The sequence below is a fragment of the Halictus rubicundus genome, unplaced genomic scaffold (genome assembly GCF_050948215.1).
Source record: "Halictus rubicundus isolate RS-2024b unplaced genomic scaffold, iyHalRubi1_principal scaffold0052, whole genome shotgun sequence".
Taxonomy (NCBI): Eukaryota; Metazoa; Arthropoda; class Insecta; order Hymenoptera; family Halictidae; genus Halictus; species Halictus rubicundus.
Window position 1 is genome coordinate 1,194,283 of NW_027488593.1, and position 22,069 is coordinate 1,216,351.

General features: G+C 39.9%; 2 long non-coding RNA genes across 3 annotated transcripts; both read right to left on the reverse strand.

Annotated features, from left to right (window-relative positions):
• Window positions 1-9,936: 9,936 nt before the first annotated feature.
• LOC143363518 (uncharacterized) lies at window positions 9,937-13,807 on the reverse strand. Its single transcript, XR_013083834.1, has 3 exons — window positions 13,761-13,807; window positions 13,160-13,283; window positions 9,937-9,981 (listed from the first exon to the last, which is right to left on the reverse strand). It is a non-coding gene; the product is annotated as an uncharacterized LOC143363518 (long non-coding RNA).
• A 627-nt stretch (window positions 13,808-14,434) lies between these two features.
• Window positions 14,435-18,933, reverse strand: LOC143363520 (uncharacterized). Of its 2 annotated transcripts, none has more exons than XR_013083835.1 (4): window positions 18,746-18,933; window positions 18,264-18,389; window positions 17,663-17,786; window positions 14,435-14,484 (listed from the first exon to the last, which is right to left on the reverse strand). It is a non-coding gene; the product is annotated as an uncharacterized LOC143363520 (long non-coding RNA). The 2 variants fall into 2 exon arrangements; XR_013083836.1 differs by having other exon boundaries at window positions 18,742-18,933.
• Between the last annotated feature and the right edge of the window lie 3,136 nt (window positions 18,934-22,069).

Consider the following 22,069-nt stretch of genomic DNA (forward strand, 5'->3'; position numbering starts at 1 on the left):
ACAAGATCGGTCCTCTACCGAAATCTCTCTCTCTCTCTCTCTCTCTCTCTCTCTCTCTCTCTCTCTCTCTCTCTCTCCCTCTCCCTCTCCCTCTCCCTCTCCCTCTCTCTCTCTCTCTCTCTCTCTCTCTCTTCCGTCAAACTCTGACTCTCTACTTCCGCGACCGCGACCTACCTCGCATATATAGCCCGATGGTCCTTAATACATACACCCGAATCGGATCACCTACATCGCTCGCGGTCGTCGCACCTTCCTTACTCTCTCACATTCATTCGCACCCGCTCGCTCGGGCATTCACCTGTCGTTGCGTTGATGTTTTTCGGCCATCCGCGGACGACCTGCTCCACAAAAACGCTGGTCGTTTTTGCGTTTTCGCTGACCTAATCGGCGATTTCCGCCAACGGCTCCGTCCCCTACGTTTATGTTAAACAAAAACGAACAAACAAAAAGAAACAAAGAAACAACTGACAAACTAAAACATGAAAATAAACAAACAAACAAACTTATATTTTATATATATTTATTTTTTATTTATTTATTTTTATTTCCTTACAGAATATTTATTATATAATTTATGATAGGGGAATATTCAAAGTAAAATTAAAATTAAACAGAAACAAACAAACAAAACAAACTAAAACATCGAAATAAACAAACAAACAAACGAAAAGAAAAGAAATCATCTATAATAATAATTATGATTAATATTGATGCCGCGGCCTCTTGGAAATAACATTGTAGCGGCGTGAAGTGAGCGTGAAGAGAGAAAGAGAAAGAATGTGTCAGTACGCGTGAAGTGAGCATGAAGAAAGAGAGCGAGGATGAACAAATGAGCGTGAAGAAAGAGAGCGAGTATGAACAAATGAGCGCGAAGGAAGAGAGAGAAAGAATGAGTAAATACGTGTGAAGGAGCGAAAGAAAAGATAGAACGTAGAGACGCGTGCGTGTAGTTTTCACCAGAAGCAAACGAACCAGCGTGTGAGTTGCAGTGTGGGTTGCAAACCGCGTGTAAAAAAGTAATAAAAGTGAATTCCAAGAATACAGCGTGAAAAGTGTGTTAGAAAAATCGAAGTAAGCAAACGGTCGAGGCAGGCCATGTGGTTTTTGTCAGCGCGTTGCCCTTCCACAAGGGAAAGTCCTTTAGCTTGGGGGTGTCATAAACAAGGGGGCATACTGTCGAAGGCGTTCTCACGGCTGAGGATTTTTGGGACAGCAGGACATTCTGATTCTGACTGTCGTCGTGTACAGTTGTCGTGAATAAAGATTCATAGTATTTTGTAATACGCCCACATTTATTTAAGTTAACGATATCGCGTTATCTATCTTTCTAGTACTTTCTTACAAGTGAATAAAAGAAGCCTAACAACATTATAAAAATAATTTATAATTACTTTGTATTTAAATTATATAATAAGAATTATATTTATTATTATTTTAATTTATAGTTATTATTATTTATTTTAGTTTATTTTATCGCCTGTGTGTGATGAAAGCAGCCTCTCTTTTTTTAGCCCCGCATCCGCTGGCGGTACTCCGCCCGCTTTATCAGCTTGGCCAATTTATTCTGAAACATAATATTATGCTTTATAATTTTTTAATTATTCACCATTTATTTATTATTTTATTATTTCTTCATTTATTCTATATTTACTTACATAAGAATCATAATTTAGCCTAGCCGTGGAGGTGGGCGGGGGCCCACGTTCAAATGGCCTCGGGATGCGGGAGGGCGGAAAGTTGGGCGGCAACAATTTTACCGCAATGGGCGACGGTATCTGCGAGGCCCGTGGCGTTGGGGCGGATGGCCCCTGTTCTAAGGACATTTTTTCAAATTTGATGGTGTTTGGTTCCATAATTCTGGAAAAGAAAAAAGAATTACTTCATGCGCCGTCTCGAAAATGTCGGATTCAAATTGACGCGTATTATAGTGTTGTTTGGAATTTGGAAGTGTGCAAGAACGGTTTTTTCGGGATCGTATCGGATTCTCGAACAAAGATTGTAAGTCATTGCAGGTGTGCAATAATTCGAAAGAATCGGTTACCCAATCGTTGGGACGGGTCGGAAATCCATAGGATCGAGATCAATCACTGAAGAGCAAAATTCTTCACTGATTCGTCTCGACCCCATGGATTTCCGACACGTCCGAACGATTCAGTGCACGACTCTTGCGAATTATTGCACACCGGCAGTCACTCACAATCTTTGTTCGAGAATATGATACGATGTCGAACAAAACATTCTCGCACACTTTTAAATTGTATATATCACTATAACACTTCACGACGCGTCCAACGAATCAAGTCTATTCGTCTAATGTAACAAAAATGTTTATATCTCAGAAACGGTTGACCTTTCGACCTATGTTTACTATAGCTTTTTCACTCAGCACTGTGTATCCTATATACCATATAAATATTGAATGGTTTTTTTTTAACACCCTGTATATATATATATAACATGTATCCAACGGCAGAAGGTGAAGTTTTCAAGCTACTACACGCTGTAAGGAAAATAAATTGTAGGGACAACCTGAGAATAAATGAAGGGATCGTTTGCGGTGCAATTACAAAATTGTCTCTACCTGAAATACTTGCACTTGTGAAGACCATTCAACGTTTATGAACTCAATGGATACATATATAGAAACAACTTATCGTGGTCATGAATAAATTACTTCTGTGAATTTGATTGCAAAGTGGGAGAACATCGACTCGATAATTTCATAGGGTGGATAATAAAAATCTCCTTGTGGATTTTAACCAAAGAACACACACACACACACACACACACACACACACACACACACACACACACACACACACACACCCCCCCCCGCCCTAAAGAACAAATTCGGTCATTCAAAATAGGCAGAATTTTTCATCGAAATAGATAGTTTTTTGCAAATATCTCGGAAAATAAAGAGACCGCCGTACTGTGCGGACTAATGGCCTGTTTTTGGGCACTTCTCGTAATTTGGTTATTAATGTATAAATATATATCAGAAATTGTTTGCAGAAAATTAAATTTACTGTGGCGGCCGTGCAAATAGCACGCCGACGAACCGCCAATATACATTGTAAACGCGGCGGCGACCGTCCTCGGAAAGCCGCAAAGAAACACGTGAAGATCGGCTCCGGGGACGGTCGCCATCTGTTAAACAATTGACTGACGCGAGGGAGAGGTGGTCAGTCAAAGGTATGCGATCGACACTCGGTCGCGAACGTCGATACAGGGCAGTCGACGGTCCACCGACCAATAAAGACGTATACCACCGAACACGGCCTCGATCATTACACCGGACACCCACATTTACCAATATAATTAATAAATTTAACAAAGATTTTATTTTTAAAAACATTCAATTTAAAACGAAATTAATAATAAATGAAGTATATGCAAAATTAGTAATAAGAGACTTGAGCAAATTATAATAGTAGTAAACAAAATAAGCAAACTTAACAAATCACTATTCGCTATAAACAATTTCGATCTATCTTTACATTCTTATTACTTTTCCAGTAGGTGTAAAACATATATTAAAAACAAATTAAGAATACGTAAAATGACATGATGCGAGTTACATGATGCGTAGTAGACATGATGCGCCTCCCCTCAGGTCAATCAACGAATGGGGATGAGTCTTTCGGGATTTTCGGGTCCATCCCTTGAAAGAGTTGGACACCAACGAGATGGCCAGCAAACGGACCCCGGACAGCAAACGCAGCAGTCATTCCGTTGTTATCAGACTTTCGCGATCGTACGCAACCACAGCACTTTCAATCGGATCCCGTTACCCAATATTAAATTGGCGGGTAACTTTTCGGCGATACGGGTACGCGACGCGTTCACAACGGTGAATCCGAGCCTTACAACCTCGGGTGGATATACAGTGGAAATCCGCGCGGCACACTCGATAGTCGCATCGCAAAACACTGGATCAGGTTATTCGGCTATCGAAACTTGCCAGTTAGTCGTTCCTAAACCATTCGAGAGTAAAATATTATTGTTTTCATTTATTGAAACAGCCCCTTGCGGGCCACACGGGGATACCGCTCCATCTCCGTCAAGGTGGTGGGCCTCCTCGCAACGGTTCCATCGTTCCATTTGGCGGCGGCAGAGCGTGGGAAGTTATACCACATCGCCTGCTCGTTCCGCCGCCCGGTGGAGGTGGAGCTTATGCGCAGGGAGGATGAGGAGCTTGTGGCTCTGATACGCCAAGCCCGGGCGGATACGTTTGCTGAATGGGGGAAACTGCTCGCTACGGAAAACACTTCAACAAGCAAGCGCTTTAAGAGAAGCTTTCCTAGGCGTATCAAGCAGAGATTGGTGCGTGTCACAAGCACATTCGAAGCGAGATCACCGTCACAACGCTAAACTGGTGCGGATACCTACACAGACTGAGCCTAATCAAGATGCATGGGGTACTAAGTACCAAAAAGTGGGATCCGATAATCTCTGGGGATTGAAATGTACAGAAGTGAATGTGTGGCCTACCCATGTTGTCGGCGCTAGTATGTATGAGATACATCCTGACATAAAAGCAAATAACCCCAGCGTTAGGTGTTATGGAGCGACTGATACATATTGGATGATCTCGACAACTGTTGCTGGGGCTAAGGAGCAGTTTATAATTAGGCCGAAACAGCCGTTTATATTTTTCTGCAAAGGACTTGTTAGAGTTGTTTTAGCTCATGTAATTGTTAGCAAAAACAAACTTCCTTCAGGACAGTGCATTTATGCGTTGTCACGTCCGGTGGTTCGACCGTAAATGAATAAACGCTTAGATAAAGAATTAGTATTAATTATTATAGAAAAACCCGATGATGTCGCGCGAGAGGAAATAAAATAAGATTAAAGTATATGTTAGCAATTCTACGCAGTTAGGTAGCGCGGAAAAAGACTCCAACTTATCTTCCTGCAAGACACGCAGACGAAGATCAGTTTACACCTTGGAAACAAACAAGAAGAATATTATGCCGAATTACAAGAAAAGACGTCGACTTCATAAGTAAAAGAACCCTGGCAACACACAGCTGACTAATCAGGAGACATTGAGAAGATCAACTCCTCAAAATGAGTTCAGTCAGTTAGTAAAAGATCCATACGTTAGACGCGTCGTGCAATTATTAACAGTTCTTTTTAAAATCTACGAGTTTCGACGTATAAGTCCCGCGAAGTGCTCGTGAAAGTTCAGCAACTTCGACCTGCGAGCCACTGCGGAAAACCAGCGACTACAACCTGCGAGCGCCCTCCCGAAATCAGCGACTGCAAACTTGCGAGCGATCTCCAAGAATCAGCGACTCGATAAATTAATATTATTATAAAGCGAAACACTTGTAAGCCCTCTAGCTTATGCGCTATACAAAATCCCTGCTTGTAAAGTAAAGTCAAACTTCGAATATCTGATTCAGCACCTAATTCTGAATAAATCGATAATTTTGTTGTTTTTTAAAAATACGGATACAACTTATTTAATCAATCCTCAATTTCCCGAATCGTAGCCGATGAATGCAGGTAGGTTCAAAACTGCGACTTATCCCCAAAAAATTATAATCCGCCCCACCTGGGACATAACAAAAATTGGTGACAGCGGTGGGATAAAGCGCAGTGACAAAGACCTTTGATCAACAAAATATTAGAAAGTTTTGGAAAGAACCTTCAATATATGAGTATGTATATCGGAAAATTAGTCCAGAGAAGCTGCTATCAATCCTCAGCACATCAACTTGTATGGGTAAACCAGTGATAAATTACATCAGAAACCCTGATATCCCAGAGACCAACTATATAAAATCGATGAAGGTAATAGCGGGACAAAGGATCAATTCAGAAAGACAACAATGCCTGTCCCAAGGCCGAATTATCGCCCAGAGGAAGAGGTGTTAGAAGAATTCTACGGGCCTATAGATGGGATAGTACCGACCCACTATCCAGAAACATACCGGAACCTCCTGAATCTGTACTGTGTCGTCGCACCACGACAAGAGACGTCCTATATACCTCACTGAAATAGGATATGTCGTGCGTGTTATGGCCGCCTGATCAGAAGGGAACAATGGTATTGTGAAGAAGGAGGCTGGCACATCTTGTGTCAGCTAGATCCAGCCCAAACCTACTCCAAATATGGACTGCCCGCCGGGAATTTTCCGGACCGAGACGTACGGAGGAGACGTATGGACTACCGCCCCGAAGAGGAGGTATTGGAGGAATTTTATGGGCCGATAGATGGGGTAATACCACACCATTACCCTGAAACGTACCGGAATCTTCTAAATTTATACTGCGTGTGTACATCACAGCAAGAAGCATCGTACGTGTACCACCAAAATAGGATATGCCGGACATGTTATGGCCGCCTAACCCCAAGAGAGCACTGGTACTACGAGCAAGGGGCTGGCACATCGTGTGTCAGCTGAACCCGGCCCACACCTACTCCAAATGCCAAGACTGCGGTCGGCAACTAGGAAGGGTCCGTCAGGCATGGGAGTGCACGGAATGCATCGAAGAGAACTTCGAAATGAACGTGGACGAGTGATGACCTGATCCACACTGGCTACGCCCAAGAAGTAGTCACCCGATGGTGACAAGCGCACCCACACCATGTACACATTTTTTTTCTTCTCATCCCATTACATTTGGATCCTTCAGTGCAGGAATATTAGCAGTCCTTATAATCCTCAAATTTATAAAGGTGTCACGTCCGGTGGTTCGACCGCCAACGAATAAACCCTCAGATGAAGAATTATTATGAATTATTATGGACATCCGATGATGTCGTGCGAGGAGAAGTAAAAATAGGATTAAGATATATGTTAAAAATTCTACGCAGTAAGGTAGCACGAGAAACGACTCCAACTTTTCTTCCTGCAAGACACGCAGATGAAGTTCTCAGTTTACACGCTGAGAACAAACAGGAAAGGTGTCCAAATATGCCAAATTATAAGAAAAGACGCCGACTTCATGGTAAAAAGATCCTGTCGGCGTACAGCTGACTAGTCAGGAGACATCAAGAAGATAAAAAGATGCAAGGTAGAGACTCCTGTGCCAGCATCTTTGAAAAACAAAGGATTGTGCATCTTATAAAAAGGGGGACCAACTCCTAAAATTCAGTTATAAATAGTCAGTCAGTCAGTCAGACAATCGTGAACAATCAGTTATTCAGTCATAGTCAATAGTCCAGTAGTCTCTTTTGAAGTTAAAATAGTTCGTTCAGTTGTTTCGCGACAAACCGTTTCAAAGACCAGTGTCAGCAGTCGGAGTATATTGTAACCGAATTCGAACCCGTGATCACGGTAATATTAATATTATTATTATTATTATCAAACTATTTATAAGCACTCCAGTATATGCGCTATATAAACCATATTTGTAAAATCAAATTTGTAATCTCTGATTCAGAACCACACTTTGAATAAATCAATAATATTGTTGTTTTCAAAATAAGGGTACAAAGTTATTTAAACGATCCTCAATTTCCCGAACCATAGCCGGTGTATGCAGGTAGGTTTGAAACTGCGTCCTATCCTCTTAAAATCGTAATTCATCCCACTCGGGACGTAACACTATCAAAGCTTGCAAAGGAGTATCTTTGTGTTATGGCAACATCTGTTCCTTCCGAAAGAGTATTCTCAAAGACTGGCGAAATAATTAGTAAAAAAAAGAAATAGATTAAAAGACAATATAGTGAATAAAATATTGCTTCTTAATATGTACAAAATAAATCCTTTATTATGTCTATTTCGTACATATTCGCTTTATCTACGTTTTTTTCTTGCCGAAATGTTCCAGTATTTCCACTCGCGGCATTTCTATACTCATGTCAGGTCCGAAATCACAGTCAAATTTAAAGCATCGAGATATTTGAAGGAATCATTTGGCAATCGATACATATAGTATAGAAACAGCTTATAGTGATCAGGAATAAATAACTTCTGTGAATTTGATTGCAAAGTGGAAGAACATTGACCCCTTCGACTCGATACTTTCACAGGGTGTATTAAAGAAAGTTTGTTGTGCATTGTAGGTATTAACGAAAGAACCCTCCCCCGCCCTAAAGAACAAAGTCGGTCATTCAAAATAGGCAGAATTTTTCATCAAAATAGGCAGTTTTTTGCAAATATCTCGGAAAATCAAGATACCGCAGTACTGTGCGGACTAATGGCCTGTTTTTGGGCACTTCCCGTAATTTGGTTATTAATGTGTATATATATATATAAGGCGCTAAAACTCAAGGAACGTAAAGAATATATTTCGCAGAAGTTATAAGGGAATAGCAATCCCTAAGACCCGTATCCTATAAATTCCAAATTCAAGAAAACAAAATCTATTCAAATTAAAACATTGATAAAGAAATAATGAGGAAATACCTGCAAAATTACTTCTTAACCGTTGAAAACGAAACATGAGGCCCTGGGGTGACCGAGGAACCAGTGCGTGAGGTAAAGAGCGAACCAGCACTGCATCCGTTGGCGAACCTCACCCATTTGAAAACACTGAAAATAAATAATAACATGTATCACTCAATGAATACATATATAGAAACAACTTATAGTGATCATGAATAAATAACTTCTGTGAATTTGATTGCAAAGTGAAAAAACATTGACCACTTCGACTCAATAATTTCATACCTCCCTTCATATATTAATGTATATATATATAAGGCGCTAAAACTCATGGAACGTAAAGAATATATTTCGCAGAAGTTATAAGGGAATAGCAATCCCTAAGACCCGTATCCTATAAATTCCAAATTCAAGAAAACAAAATCTATTCAAATTAAAACATTGATAAAGAAATAATGAGGAAATACCTGCAAAATTACTTCTTAACCGTTGAAAAGGAAACATGAGACCCTGGGGTGACCGAGGAACCAGTGCGTGAGGTAAAGAGCGAACCAGCACTGCATCCGTTGGCGAACCTCACCCATTTGAAAACACTGGAAATAAATAATAACATGTATCACTCAATGAATACATATATAGAAACAACTTATAGTGATCATGAATAAATAACTTCTGTGAATTTGATTGCAAAGTGAAAAAACATTGACCACTTCGACTCAATAATTTCATACCTCCATCATATATTAATGTATATATATATAAGGCGCTAAAACTCATGGAACGTAAAGAATATATTTCGCAGAAGTTATAAGGGAATAGCAATCCCTAAGACCCGTATCCTATAAATTCCAAATTCAAGAAAACAAAATCTATTCAAATTAAAACATTGATAAAGAAATAATGAGGAAATACCTGCAAAATTACTTCTTAACCGTTGAAAACGAAACATGAGGCCCTGGGGTGACCGAGGAACCAGTGCGTGAGGTAAAGAGCGAACCAGCATTGCATCCGTTGGCCAACCTCACCCATTTGAAAACACTGGAAATAAATAATAACATGTATCCAACGGCAGAAGGTGAAGTTTCCAAGCTACTACACGCGGTAAGGAAAATAAATTGTAGGGACAACTTGAGAATAAATGAAGGGATCGTTTGCGGTGCAATTAGAAATTGTCTCTACCTGAAATACTTGCACTTGTGAAGACTTCATTCAACGTTGATGAACTCAATGGATACATATACAATAGTATATCATGAATAAATTTCTTCTGTGAATTTGATTGCAAAGTGAAAAAACATTGACCACTTCGACTCAATAATTTCATACCTCCCTTCATATATTAATGTATATATATATATAAGGCGCTAAAACTCATGGAACGTAAAGAATATATTTCGCAGAAGTTATAAGGGAATAGCAATCCCTAAGACCCGTATCCTATAAATTCCAAATTCAAGAAAACAAAATCTATTCAAATTAAAACATTGATAAAGAAATAATGAGGAAATACCTGCAAAATTACTTCTTAACCGTTGAAAACGAAACATGAGGCCCTGGGGTGACCGAGGAACCAGTGCGTGAGGTAAAGAGCGAACCAGCATTGCATCCGTTGGCCAACCTCACCCATTTGAAAACACTGGAAATAAATAATAACATGTATCCAACGGCAGAAGGTGAAGTTTCCAAGCTACTACACGCGGTAAGGAAAATAAATTGTAGGGACAACTTGAGAATAAATGAAGGGATCGTTTGCGGTGCAATTAGAAATTGTCTCTACCTGAAATACTTGCACTTGTGAAGACTTCATTCAACGTTGATGAACTCAATGGATACATATACAATAGTATATCATGAATAAATTTCTTCTGTGAATTTGATTGCAAAGTGAAAAAACATTGACCACTTCGACTCAATAATTTCATAGGGTGGATAATAAAAATTCCCTTGTAGATTGTTATGACACACAGCCATTTCCGAGGAAAGACCATTAGACCTCGGGATACTTTTACAAGGGTCTCGAGAAGGCCTAAGCATTTTTTATATACACGTTACCAGTTAAGGCCTAATCGTCACGGGTTAGGCATCCGCGTAGTGCGTGAGGGTTAGAGACCCTAAGGCAGACCCCTTGGGCCATCAGTTTGGGGACCCCTAATAAACATAGTTGCCAGATGACTGGAACAAAGTGACTCTTCTGCCAAGTCCTTGGAAAATCTAGCTTTTCCAAGGAAGCATTGTTCCCAAACTCGATGGTCCTCGCCCTCATGGGACAAGGGGGTAATAAACCATAGGCACGTGCTGGCCACTTGGGCCCTTTTTTTCGTCACGCTGCTCTGGGGTCTGGCAATCGTCACGTGCTGGTCTAGGCACTTTCTCTACGCGTTTGACTTGGGGTGGGGACTTCCTCCACCACCAACAGGGGTTGCATACAAATGACTCCTCCCTCAAGTCAATCAGCAAGTGAGATTTCTTTCCCCCAAAAATGGGACCATCTCCCACTCTTCTCCAAAGTCACCACCGAGGTGAAGAGCGAGCTGACCCCAGAGCAGAAATTAGATACAAACTTGTTCTCAAAGGAAACCGAATAATCACCAGTCCGAATGTAAACTGTATATAGTCATTGTTCTAATAAACCAAAGTTGTTATTGCAAAGGAAGGTGTCGGGTCATTAATTCGACAAAATAACACGCAGAACCTCTCCTACAATTGCGAGAAACTGCACGACATAACATAGATTTTAATGAAAGAACTCTCCTCCATCCTAAAGAACAAATTCGGTCATTGAAAATAGGCAGAATTCGCAATGGAGACTCTGACAGTTTTTTGCAAATATCTCAGAAAATAAAGAGACCTCCGTACAGTGCGGACAAATGGTCTGTCTTCGGGCACTTCTCGTAATTTGGTTATTAATGTATATATTAATGTACAATAACCAGCAAAACTGAGTCTACACTATTTGAAGCAACATAACTTTTTAAAAATTAGATCAAATGACTTGAATTTTATTGAGAAGTTAGAAGGATTAGTTTATTAGACGAGGTGTAGGAAGGAATGGGAAGAGGTGGAAAGGTTGCAGGAGAGGTTTCTGAGGTGGGTCCTAGGAGTAGAGAGGTACGCACCGCGGTATATGGTGCGGTCACAGCTGCAGAGGGAGTTGTTGAGAGGGAGGGCGGGGTTGAGGGCATGGGGGTACCAGAAGAAGTTGAGGGTGGAAAAAGGGGGGGAGCTAGCTAGGTTGTGCTGGGAGCAGGGAAGAGGAAGGGGCAGAAGGGGAGGGGAGGTAGTAGGGTGGGTGAAGGAGTGACGGCGTTTTTGGGAAGAGAGGGGCTGGACAGCGGAGGAGGCGGAGGAGATGATGGAGGAGAGGATAGAGGCAGTGAGTGAGGAGATAGTGAAAGGGGAAAAGAAGAAGCAACAGGGGAGAGATGGGAAAAGATAGGAAGCGCAAGGTACAACATGTGGTACGGGAGGGTGAAGGGAGAGCGGATACCGGGGTATCTGAAGAAAGGCTGGGGAGAGAGCAGGTGGCAAAGGGTGGCCAGGTACAGGTTGGGAAACGAGATGAGAGGTGGAAAGTATTGGTTGGAGGAGGAGAAGAAAGTATGTAAGGTCTGTGGGTGAGAGGAGGAAACGTGGGAACATGTGTGGGAAATGTGTAAGGGAGGGTTGAGGGGAGTGGTTGGCAGGGGATGGTGGGGAAGTATTAGGGGATGAAGGAGGAGAGGAATGGATGAGGAAGGTGGATGAATGGAGGAAGAGCAGGAATGGAGAGATATGGGAGATGAAGTAAATGGAGAGAATGCATAGGAATGGAGTGAAAGAGAGAGCAGCCGAAAGAGGAGGTCCAGGAGGCATGGGAAGGATGGGTGAGGTGCAGGGAGGGGAGAGAGCAGAGAAGCATGTATGTGTGGGACAGGGAAAAATAATAACGCGGCGGATATTAGTGAAAGATCGTTCTCTCTCTCTATGGCGTGTTTTTAGGACACGTTTAATTAAGTTAGGGTAAGTTAGGATAAGTTTAAGGTTAAGATTGGGGTAAGAGGGAGATGTAATTAAAATTGTAACCCCGAGGGGAATCAATAATTGATATATATATTAGACGAGGTGTACAAAATTTTTGAAAAAAATTTTAATTGGTCGGAATCGCAAAAGAAATAGTAAAAGTTGGTTTTTTCAGCTTTTTTATCAGAGCCTGTATTGAAAATTTAAGGAATGTATTTGATTTGCTCGAATAAATTATATCTACGCTTAAAATTTCACAGATATTGGTTAATTCGATTACGAGTTATAAACGATTAAAAGTGTGGTTTTAAGTCGAAAATCATGAAAAACGGCAATTTTTCCACTTTTAAGCGTTTATAACTCGTAAACGAATTAACCAATATCGGTGAAATTTTCAGCATGGATGTAATTTACTCAAGCGAATCAAACACATTTTTTAAATTTTCAATACAGGCTCAGATAAAAAAGCTAAAAAAACCAACTGTTACTATTTCTTTTGCGATTCCGACCAATTCAAACTTTTTTCAAAAATTTTTTACACCTCGTCTAACAAACTAAACCTTCCAACTTCTCAATAAAATTCAAGTCATTTGATCAGATTTTTAAAAAGTTATGTTGGCTCAAATAGTGTAGACTCAGTTTTGCTGGTTAGTGTATGTATATAAAGCGAGAAAACTCAAGGAACGTAAAGAATATATTTCGCAGAAGTTACAAGGGAATAGCAATCCCTAAGACCCATATCCTATAAATTCCAAATTCAAGGTAACAAGATCTATTCAAATTAAAACATTAATAAAGAAATAATGAGAAAATACCTGTGAAATTTCTTCTTAACTGTTGAAAACAAAACACGAGGCCCTGGGGTGACCGAGGAACCAGTCAGTGAGGTGAACAGCGAACCCACATTGCATCCAATGGCCGGCCTCACACTTGAAAACACTGAAAATAAATAATAACATGTATTCAACGGCAGAAGGTAAAGTTTTTAAGCTACTACACGCGGTAAGGAAAATAAATTATAGGGACAACCTGAGAATAAATGAAGGGATCGTTTGCGGTGCGATTAGAAATTGTCTCTACCTGAAATACATCCACTTGTGCACTTCATTCAACGTTTATAAACTCAATGAATAGATATATAGAAACAACTTATAGTGATCATGTATAAATAACTTCTGTGAATATGATTGCAAAGTGAAAAAACATTGACCACTTCGACTCGATAATTTCATACCTCCCTTCATATATTAATGTATATATATATAAGGCGCTAAAACTCATGGAACCTAAAGAATATATTTCGCAGAAGTTATAAGGGAATAGCAATCCCTAAGACCCGTATCCTATAAATTCCAAATTCAAGAAAACAAAATCTATTCAAATTAAAACATTGATAAAGAAATAATGAGGAAATACCTGCAAAATTACTTCTTAACCGTTGAAAAGGAAACATGAGACCCTGGGGTGACCGAGGAACCAGTGCGTGAGGTAAAGAGCGAACCAGCATTGCATCCGTTGGCCAACCTCACCCATTTGAAAACACTGGAAATAAATAATAACATGTATCCAACGGCAGAAGGTGAAGTTTCCAAGCTACTACACGCGGTAAGGAAAATAAATTGTAGGGACAACTTGAGAATAAATGAAGGGATCGTTTGCGGTGCAATTAGAAATTGTCTCTACCTGAAATACTTGCACTTGTGAAGACTTCATTCAACGTTGATGAACTCAATGGATACATATACAATAGTATATCATGAATAAATTTCTTCTGTGAATTTGATTGCAAAGTGAAAAAACATTGACCACTTCGACTCAATAATTTCATACCTCCCTTCATATATTAATGTATATATATATATAAGGCGCTAAAACTCATGGAACGTAAAGAATATATTTCGCAGAAGTTATAAGGGAATAGCAATCCCTAAGACCCGTATCCTATAAATTCCAAATTCAAGAAAACAAAATCTATTCAAATTAAAACATTGATAAAGAAATAATGAGGAAATACCTGCAAAATTACTTCTTAACCGTTGAAAACGAAACATGAGGCCCTGGGGTGACCGAGGAACCAGTGCGTGAGGTAAAGAGCGAACCAGCATTGCATCCGTTGGCCAACCTCACCCATTTGAAAACACTGGAAATAAATAATAACATGTATCCAACGGCAGAAGGTGAAGTTTCCAAGCTACTACACGCGGTAAGGAAAATAAATTGTAGGGACAACTTGAGAATAAATGAAGGGATCGTTTGCGGTGCAATTAGAAATTGTCTCTACCTGAAATACTTGCACTTGTGAAGACTTCATTCAACGTTGATGAACTCAATGGATACATATACAATAGTATATCATGAATAAATTTCTTCTGTGAATTTGATTGCAAAGTGAAAAAACATTGACCACTTCGACTCAATAATTTCATAGGGTGGATAATAAAAATTCCCTTGTAGATTGTTATGACACACAGCCATTTCCGAGGAAAGACCATTAGACCTCGGGATACTTTTACAAGGGTCTCGAGAAGGCCTAAGCATTTTTTATATACACGTTACCAGTTAAGGCCTAATCGTCACGGGTTAGGCATCCGCGTAGTGCGTGAGGGTTAGAGACCCTAAGGCAGACCCCTTGGGCCATCAGTTTGGGGACCCCTAATAAACATAGTTGCCAGATGACTGGAACAAAGTGACTCTTCTGCCAAGTCCTTGGAAAATCTAGCTTTTCCAAGGAAGCATTGTTCCCAAACTCGATGGTCCTCGCCCTCATGGGACAAGGGGGTAATAAACCATAGGCACGTGCTGGCCACTTGGGCCCTTTTTTTCGTCACGCTGCTCTGGGGTCTGGCAATCGTCACGTGCTGGTCTAGGCACTTTCTCTACGCGTTTGACTTGGGGTGGGGACTTCCTCCACCACCAACAGGGGTTGCATACAAATGACTCCTCCCTCAAGTCAATCAGCAAGTGAGATTTCTTTCCCCCAAAAATGGGACCATCTCCCACTCTTCTCCAAAGTCACCACCGAGGTGAAGAGCGAGCTGACCCCAGAGCAGAAATTAGATACAAACATGTTCTCAAAGGAAACCGAATAATCACCAGTCCGAATGTAAACTGTATATAGTCATTGTTCTAATAAACCAAAGTTGTTATTGCAAAGGAAGGTGTCGGGTCATTAATTCGACAAAATAACACGCAGAACCTCTCCTACAATTGCGAGAAACTGCACGACATAACATAGATTTTAATGAAAGAACTCTCCTCCATCCTAAAGAACAAATTCGGTCATTGAAAATAGGCAGAATTCGCAATGGAGACTCTGACAGTTTTTTGCAAATATCTCAGAAAATAAAGAGACCTCCGTACAGTGCGGACAAATGGTCTGTCTTCGGGCACTTCTCGTAATTTGGTTATTAATGTATATATTAATGTACAATAACCAGCAAAACTGAGTCTACACTATTTGAAGCAACATAACTTTTTAAAAATTAGATCAAATGACTTGAATTTTATTGAGAAGTTAGAAGGATTAGTTTATTAGACGAGGTGTAGGAAGGAATGGGAAGAGGTGGAAAGGTTGCAGGAGAGGTTTCTGAGGTGGGTCCTAGGAGTAGAGAGGTACGCACCGCGGTATATGGTGCGGTCACAGCTGCAGAGGGAGTTGTTGAGAGGGAGGGCGGGGTTGAGGGCATGGGGGTACCAGAAGAAGTTGAGGGTGGAAAAAGGGGGGGAGCTAGCTAGGTTGTGCTGGGAGCAGGGAAGAGGAAGGGGCAGAAGGGGAGGGGAGGTAGTAGGGTGGGTGAAGGAGTGACGGCGTTTTTGGGAAGAGAGGGGCTGGACAGCGGAGGAGGCGGAGGAGATGATGGAGGAGAGGATAGAGGCAGTGAGTGAGGAGATAGTGAAAGGGGAAAAGAAGAAGCAACAGGGGAGAGATGGGAAAAGATAGGAAGCGCAAGGTACAACATGTGGTACGGGAGGGTGAAGGGAGAGCGGATACCGGGGTATCTGAAGAAAGGCTGGGGAGAGAGCAGGTGGCAAAGGGTGGCCAGGTACAGGTTGGGAAACGAGATGAGAGGTGGAAAGTATTGGTTGGAGGAGGAGAAGAAAGTATGTAAGGTCTGTGGGTGAGAGGAGGAAACGTGGGAACATGTGTGGGAAATGTGTAAGGGAGGGTTGAGGGGAGTGGTTGGCAGGGGATGGTGGGGAAGTATTAGGGGATGAAGGAGGAGAGGAATGGATGAGGAAGGTGGATGAATGGAGGAAGAGCAGGAATGGAGAGATATGGGAGATGAAGTAAATGGAGAGAATGCATAGGAATGGAGTGAAAGAGAGAGCAGCCGAAAGAGGAGGTCCAGGAGGCATGGGAAGGATGGGTGAGGTGCAGGGAGGGGAGAGAGCAGAGAAGCATGTATGTGTGGGACAGGGAAAAATAATAACGCGGCGGATATTAGTGAAAGATCGTTCTCTCTCTCTATGGCGTGTTTTTAGGACACGTTTAATTAAGTTAGGGTAAGTTAGGATAAGTTTAAGGTTAAGATTGGGGTAAGAGGGAGATGTAATTAAAATTGTAACCCCGAGGGGAATCAATAATTGATATATATATTAGACGAGGTGTACAAAATTTTTGAAAAAAATTTTAATTGGTCGGAATCGCAAAAGAAATAGTAAAAGTTGGTTTTTTCAGCTTTTTTATCAGAGCCTGTATTGAAAATTTAAGGAATGTATTTGATTTGCTCGAATAAATTATATCTACGCTTAAAATTTCACAGATATTGGTTAATTCGATTACGAGTTATAAACGATTAAAAGTGTGGTTTTAAGTCGAAAATCATGAAAAACGGCAATTTTTCCACTTTTAAGCGTTTATAACTCGTAAACGAATTAACCAATATCGGTGAAATTTTCAGCATGGATGTAATTTACTCAAGCGAATCAAACACATTTTTTAAATTTTCAATACAGGCTCAGATAAAAAAGCTAAAAAAACCAACTGTTACTATTTCTTTTGCGATTCCGACCAATTCAAACTTTTTTCAAAAATTTTTTACACCTCGTCTAACAAACTAAACCTTCCAACTTCTCAATAAAATTCAAGTCATTTGATCAGATTTTTAAAAAGTTATGTTGGCTCAAATAGTGTAGACTCAGTTTTGCTGGTTAGTGTATGTATATAAAGCGAGAAAACTCAAGGAACGTAAAGAATATATTTCGCAGAAGTTACAAGGGAATAGCAATCCCTAAGACCCATATCCTATAAATTCCAAATTCAAGGTAACAAGATCTATTCAAATTAAAACATTAATAAAGAAATAATGAGAAAATACCTGTGAAATTTCTTCTTAACTGTTGAAAACAAAACACGAGGCCCTGGGGTGACCGAGGAACCAGTCAGTGAGGTGAACAGCGAACCCACATTGCATCCAATGGCCGGCCTCACACTTGAAAACACTGAAAATAAATAATAACATGTATTCAACGGCAGAAGGTAAAGTTTTTAAGCTACTACACGCGGTAAGGAAAATAAATTATAGGGACAACCTGAGAATAAATGAAGGGATCGTTTGCGGTGCGATTAGAAATTGTCTCTACCTGAAATACATCCACTTGTGCACTTCATTCAACGTTTATAAACTCAATGAATAGATATATAGAAACAACTTATAGTGATCATGTATAAATAACTTCTGTGAATATGATTGCAAAGTGAAAAAACATTGACCACTTCGACTCGATAATTTCATACCTCCCTTCATATATTAATGTATATATATATAAGGCGCTAAAACTCATGGAACCTAAAGAATATATTTCGCAGAAGTTATAAGGGAATAGCAATCCCTAAGACCCGTATCCTATAAATTCCAAATTCAAGAAAACAAAATCTATTCAAATTAAAACATTGATAAAGAAATAATGAGGAAATACCTGCAAAATTACTTCTTAACCGTTGAAAAGGAAACATGAGACCCTGGGGTGACCGAGGAACCAGTGCGTGAGGTAAAGACCGAACCAGCATTGCATCCGTTGGCCAACCTCACCCATTTGAAAACACTGGAAATAAATAATAACATGTATCACTCAATGAATACATATATAGAAACAACTTATAGTGATCATGAATAAATAACTTCTGTGAATTTGATTGCAAAATGGGAGAACATCGACTCGATAATTTCATAGGGTGGATAATAAAAATCTCCTTGTACATTTTAACCAAAGAACCCTCCCGCGCCCTAAAGAACAAATTCGGTCATTCAAAATAGGCAGAAGTTTACATCAAAATAGACAGTTTTTGCAAATATCTCGGAAAATAAAGAGACCGCCGTACTGTGCGGACAAATGGCCTGTTTTCGGGAAAACTTATCAAAATGTATACTCCAAACCTAATCGCCATAATACGTACTTACAACACACGGCACTGACACGAATGGCTGCTCTGAAGTGAATACTGGCCGACGCTTGCGAGCGAATGTTCGATGGCATTCCTTCGACCGCCTTCGGAACCGATCTTCGCTTCTTTCTCTGCAGCTTCCCGTGGACCGTCGCCGCGCCGCCGCGTATACAATGTATGTTGGCGGTTCGTCGGCGTGCTTGCCGCTGCGCGATGCCCAGGCTGCCACATGTCCATTTTCATCTGTCTTTTTCGGCGGTTTATTTGACTTCGAATAATTTCCGGAGGCGCGTTCGAATGCTGTAACGAGGACAGAGCAGTCAAAGACTGGCGCGCGCGTTGCAATGTATGTGGTTGTATCGCCCAATGACAAAGCAAGGATCAAATAAAACTCTAGTCTATATATAGACACTTATGAATCGTAGTTCTTTTTAGACCTTTGAAATTTTGAATCATTTCATTTTTGGTTTAATTTAGCTTCACACATGAATTTATTGACTCTGTTGTAAACATTTATTTCATAATAAAAAAAGAGAGACCGAGGTGTGTGCATGAATAATAGTGGTAAAGTATTTTTAAGTTATAACATTCGCAAAACATCGTATCCGGACCTAATCTAATCATACATTATCATTATTAGGATCATACTCTTATGCAAATGCACGTAGACTTTTTGACAGTGATACTGAAATAAATGTAATGTAACAATTACAATTTTTATTCTGTTATAACGTCTGACACCTGATCGTTCCATACTCCGGGTAAAAAAAAACATGTCCACTTAGGACCCTCCTCCCTATAAATATCCAACATTTAATAAAATTGAAAGATTCCCTTTTCAGTTCCTTTCTTATTCGTTATCCAACACGCCGGTGTTTCCATCTCGTATTCATCAGTCAGCTACACATCTGTAGGTAATACCATACCACAGACGAGGTATAGGAGTAGACCAATCACCCAATGTATTATTCTGTCTCACGCTCGGGGGGCTCTAGAGCCCCCGTACTATTCCGTGTCACATCCTACCGTATCATCCAGAACTAATATTGTGGAACCGATATTCTACAATGGCGCTGTTGCTGATATAATTTTAAATCTCATGTCGAGGATTCATATGATGAATGAAACAAAAGAATGTTGTTTCCTCTTAATTCCATTACGGCTGACACGCGAGTGCATCGAAGGAGACGTAATGTAATAATAATAATAACGTAACGTCTCCGGCTGAGAATATTTTGGTCCCGGATCGAATCCCGCATGGAACGATTTTTTTTTCGTTAAACACTTTTTTCTTGTTCTTTCTACTACATCAGTCGTCTTCCCTGTGCAATTACAACTACAACAGTGTAATAACATAATTATAAAAAATTAAATTAGTTCAATATTAGCCAAAAGTAAGAATGTAGTTTAAATTTAATTAAATAAAATACGACGTTGATATCATTAATTTCATTTGACTATTTAATAGCTACTTATTCAATGTACTTCTGATATTGCTTTTCATTCGCAGCATATATATTCTAATAAATTTAATTATTTGGGATTGATAAAAGATTGAACAACAATATTTATAATAACTAGTTTTGAACATTTTTTAAGGGTAATTAAATTTAAAAAACAAAAAGAATGATTTAAAAATACAAAATATATTTCAGTATATACCATTAAACCCGATTCTTTTTAATTTTTTCAGTTTAAATTTTACTTTGGTATTGTTCCGTCACAAGACAAAACAAATATTTCAATATAACCAAACATCTGGGTGGCAGACTTCGGCCTACCTCCAGTTTATCATGTTTGTAATGCACTAGCATTTATGGTAGCGGCCCGGGACAAAATTTACAACACTTTACCGGGCGCAGGTTTATAACGCCTTTCCGGACCCATCGAGTGAGGGTACCGCGCGTCCACCTCGGCACAAGGTTACCCTCCCTTTGGCAATGGTAGGCGCCAACGAAGATCAATGACAATGATTGACCAATCACGAACAAATTAGAAGACAGAGATTCTTAGACCCCACCCACACCGAGATTAGCTGCAAGGAGTGAAGAGACGACAAGACCAGTCAACCAACTAGCCTCAAATAAACAAGTATTCCTCCGAGCAACCGTAGAGTCGTAGTCCACCAGAGCAGCAGCGGTCGTAGTATCCGCGTATTTCTTTTTATTTCTTCGGTTCTGTTAACGTCAGAGTCGATAGTGCAAACCGACACGGACAAGAGTGTCCCTTGCACTGCATTCCAGACAGAGTTGGGCACTATTTAGATAACAAATTATTTAAATAAGGATTCGAATCAAAGATATTTTATCTTTATTCGTTATTCGAAAGTTCGAATAAAAAAAGTATCTCTGTCGAATAAATAATTTTATTAGACGAGAATTTATCGGACGAATAGAGAGAATTTTTTTTATTCGAAGCGGATTTATTCGAACTTGGAATAAATTTTCATCTTTTATCTGTATCTTTTATTCAAAGGCTTCGGATAAATCTTCGAATAACTTTTGCCAGCTCGAATAAGCGGCGACGAGGTCCGACGAACGCCGATCTTCAAAGACCCAGCGACTGACAAACGGTATACAATGTAAGCAGATGGAGAATCGCGCACGAATGAAAGTTCAAACTTTTAGATTTTTCAATATACCTCCATAAAATTGCGGCGAGTGAATTGAGGGGCTTTTCCTGATGAAAATGAGTCCAAACTCGAGTGTAATCGAACAATTTTATTGATACGTAATGTTACGATAAAAATTAAAATCTTGTTGAAGATAATCCAAATGATGTCGTGTTTGGACTCATTTTCATCTGGATAAGCTCTACAACTTATTCGTATTAAAAATACTATTCGCATTAACACTATTCCTACCGAAACTTCGCGTATACCTATTTCTACCGCGACCGGTCAAATGACCGGTCTGTAGCACAACTTATATTTTTTAATATAGAATGAAGATAATAGCCAATTTGACAGTATAAAAATATAGTTTCTTTTATTTAGGAGTATATAATGTATATTTTATTCGTTTTCACCGCATAATATTTCGTTTACTATACCCTGTTGGGCCTGATGTTCCCCTAAACATATTATGAATAGGTGCTCTTCCAGGATTAGACCCTTCTTTTACTTCTTGCCAAACAGTTCCGTCTATAGCAGTTTCGATTACCTCTTCCTCATTCTCGCTATCGGAAGTAACTAAAAATCTCCTTCTCTTTCGTCCTCTACGTACGTTCGAAACATTCCCTTCGTCCTCATCGGTGTTCGAGTCGTTCTCAAATAGATCATAATTTTCCGTATTGTCATTTGCAATATCAAAAATTTCGAACGTCTTTACATTTTGGGAAT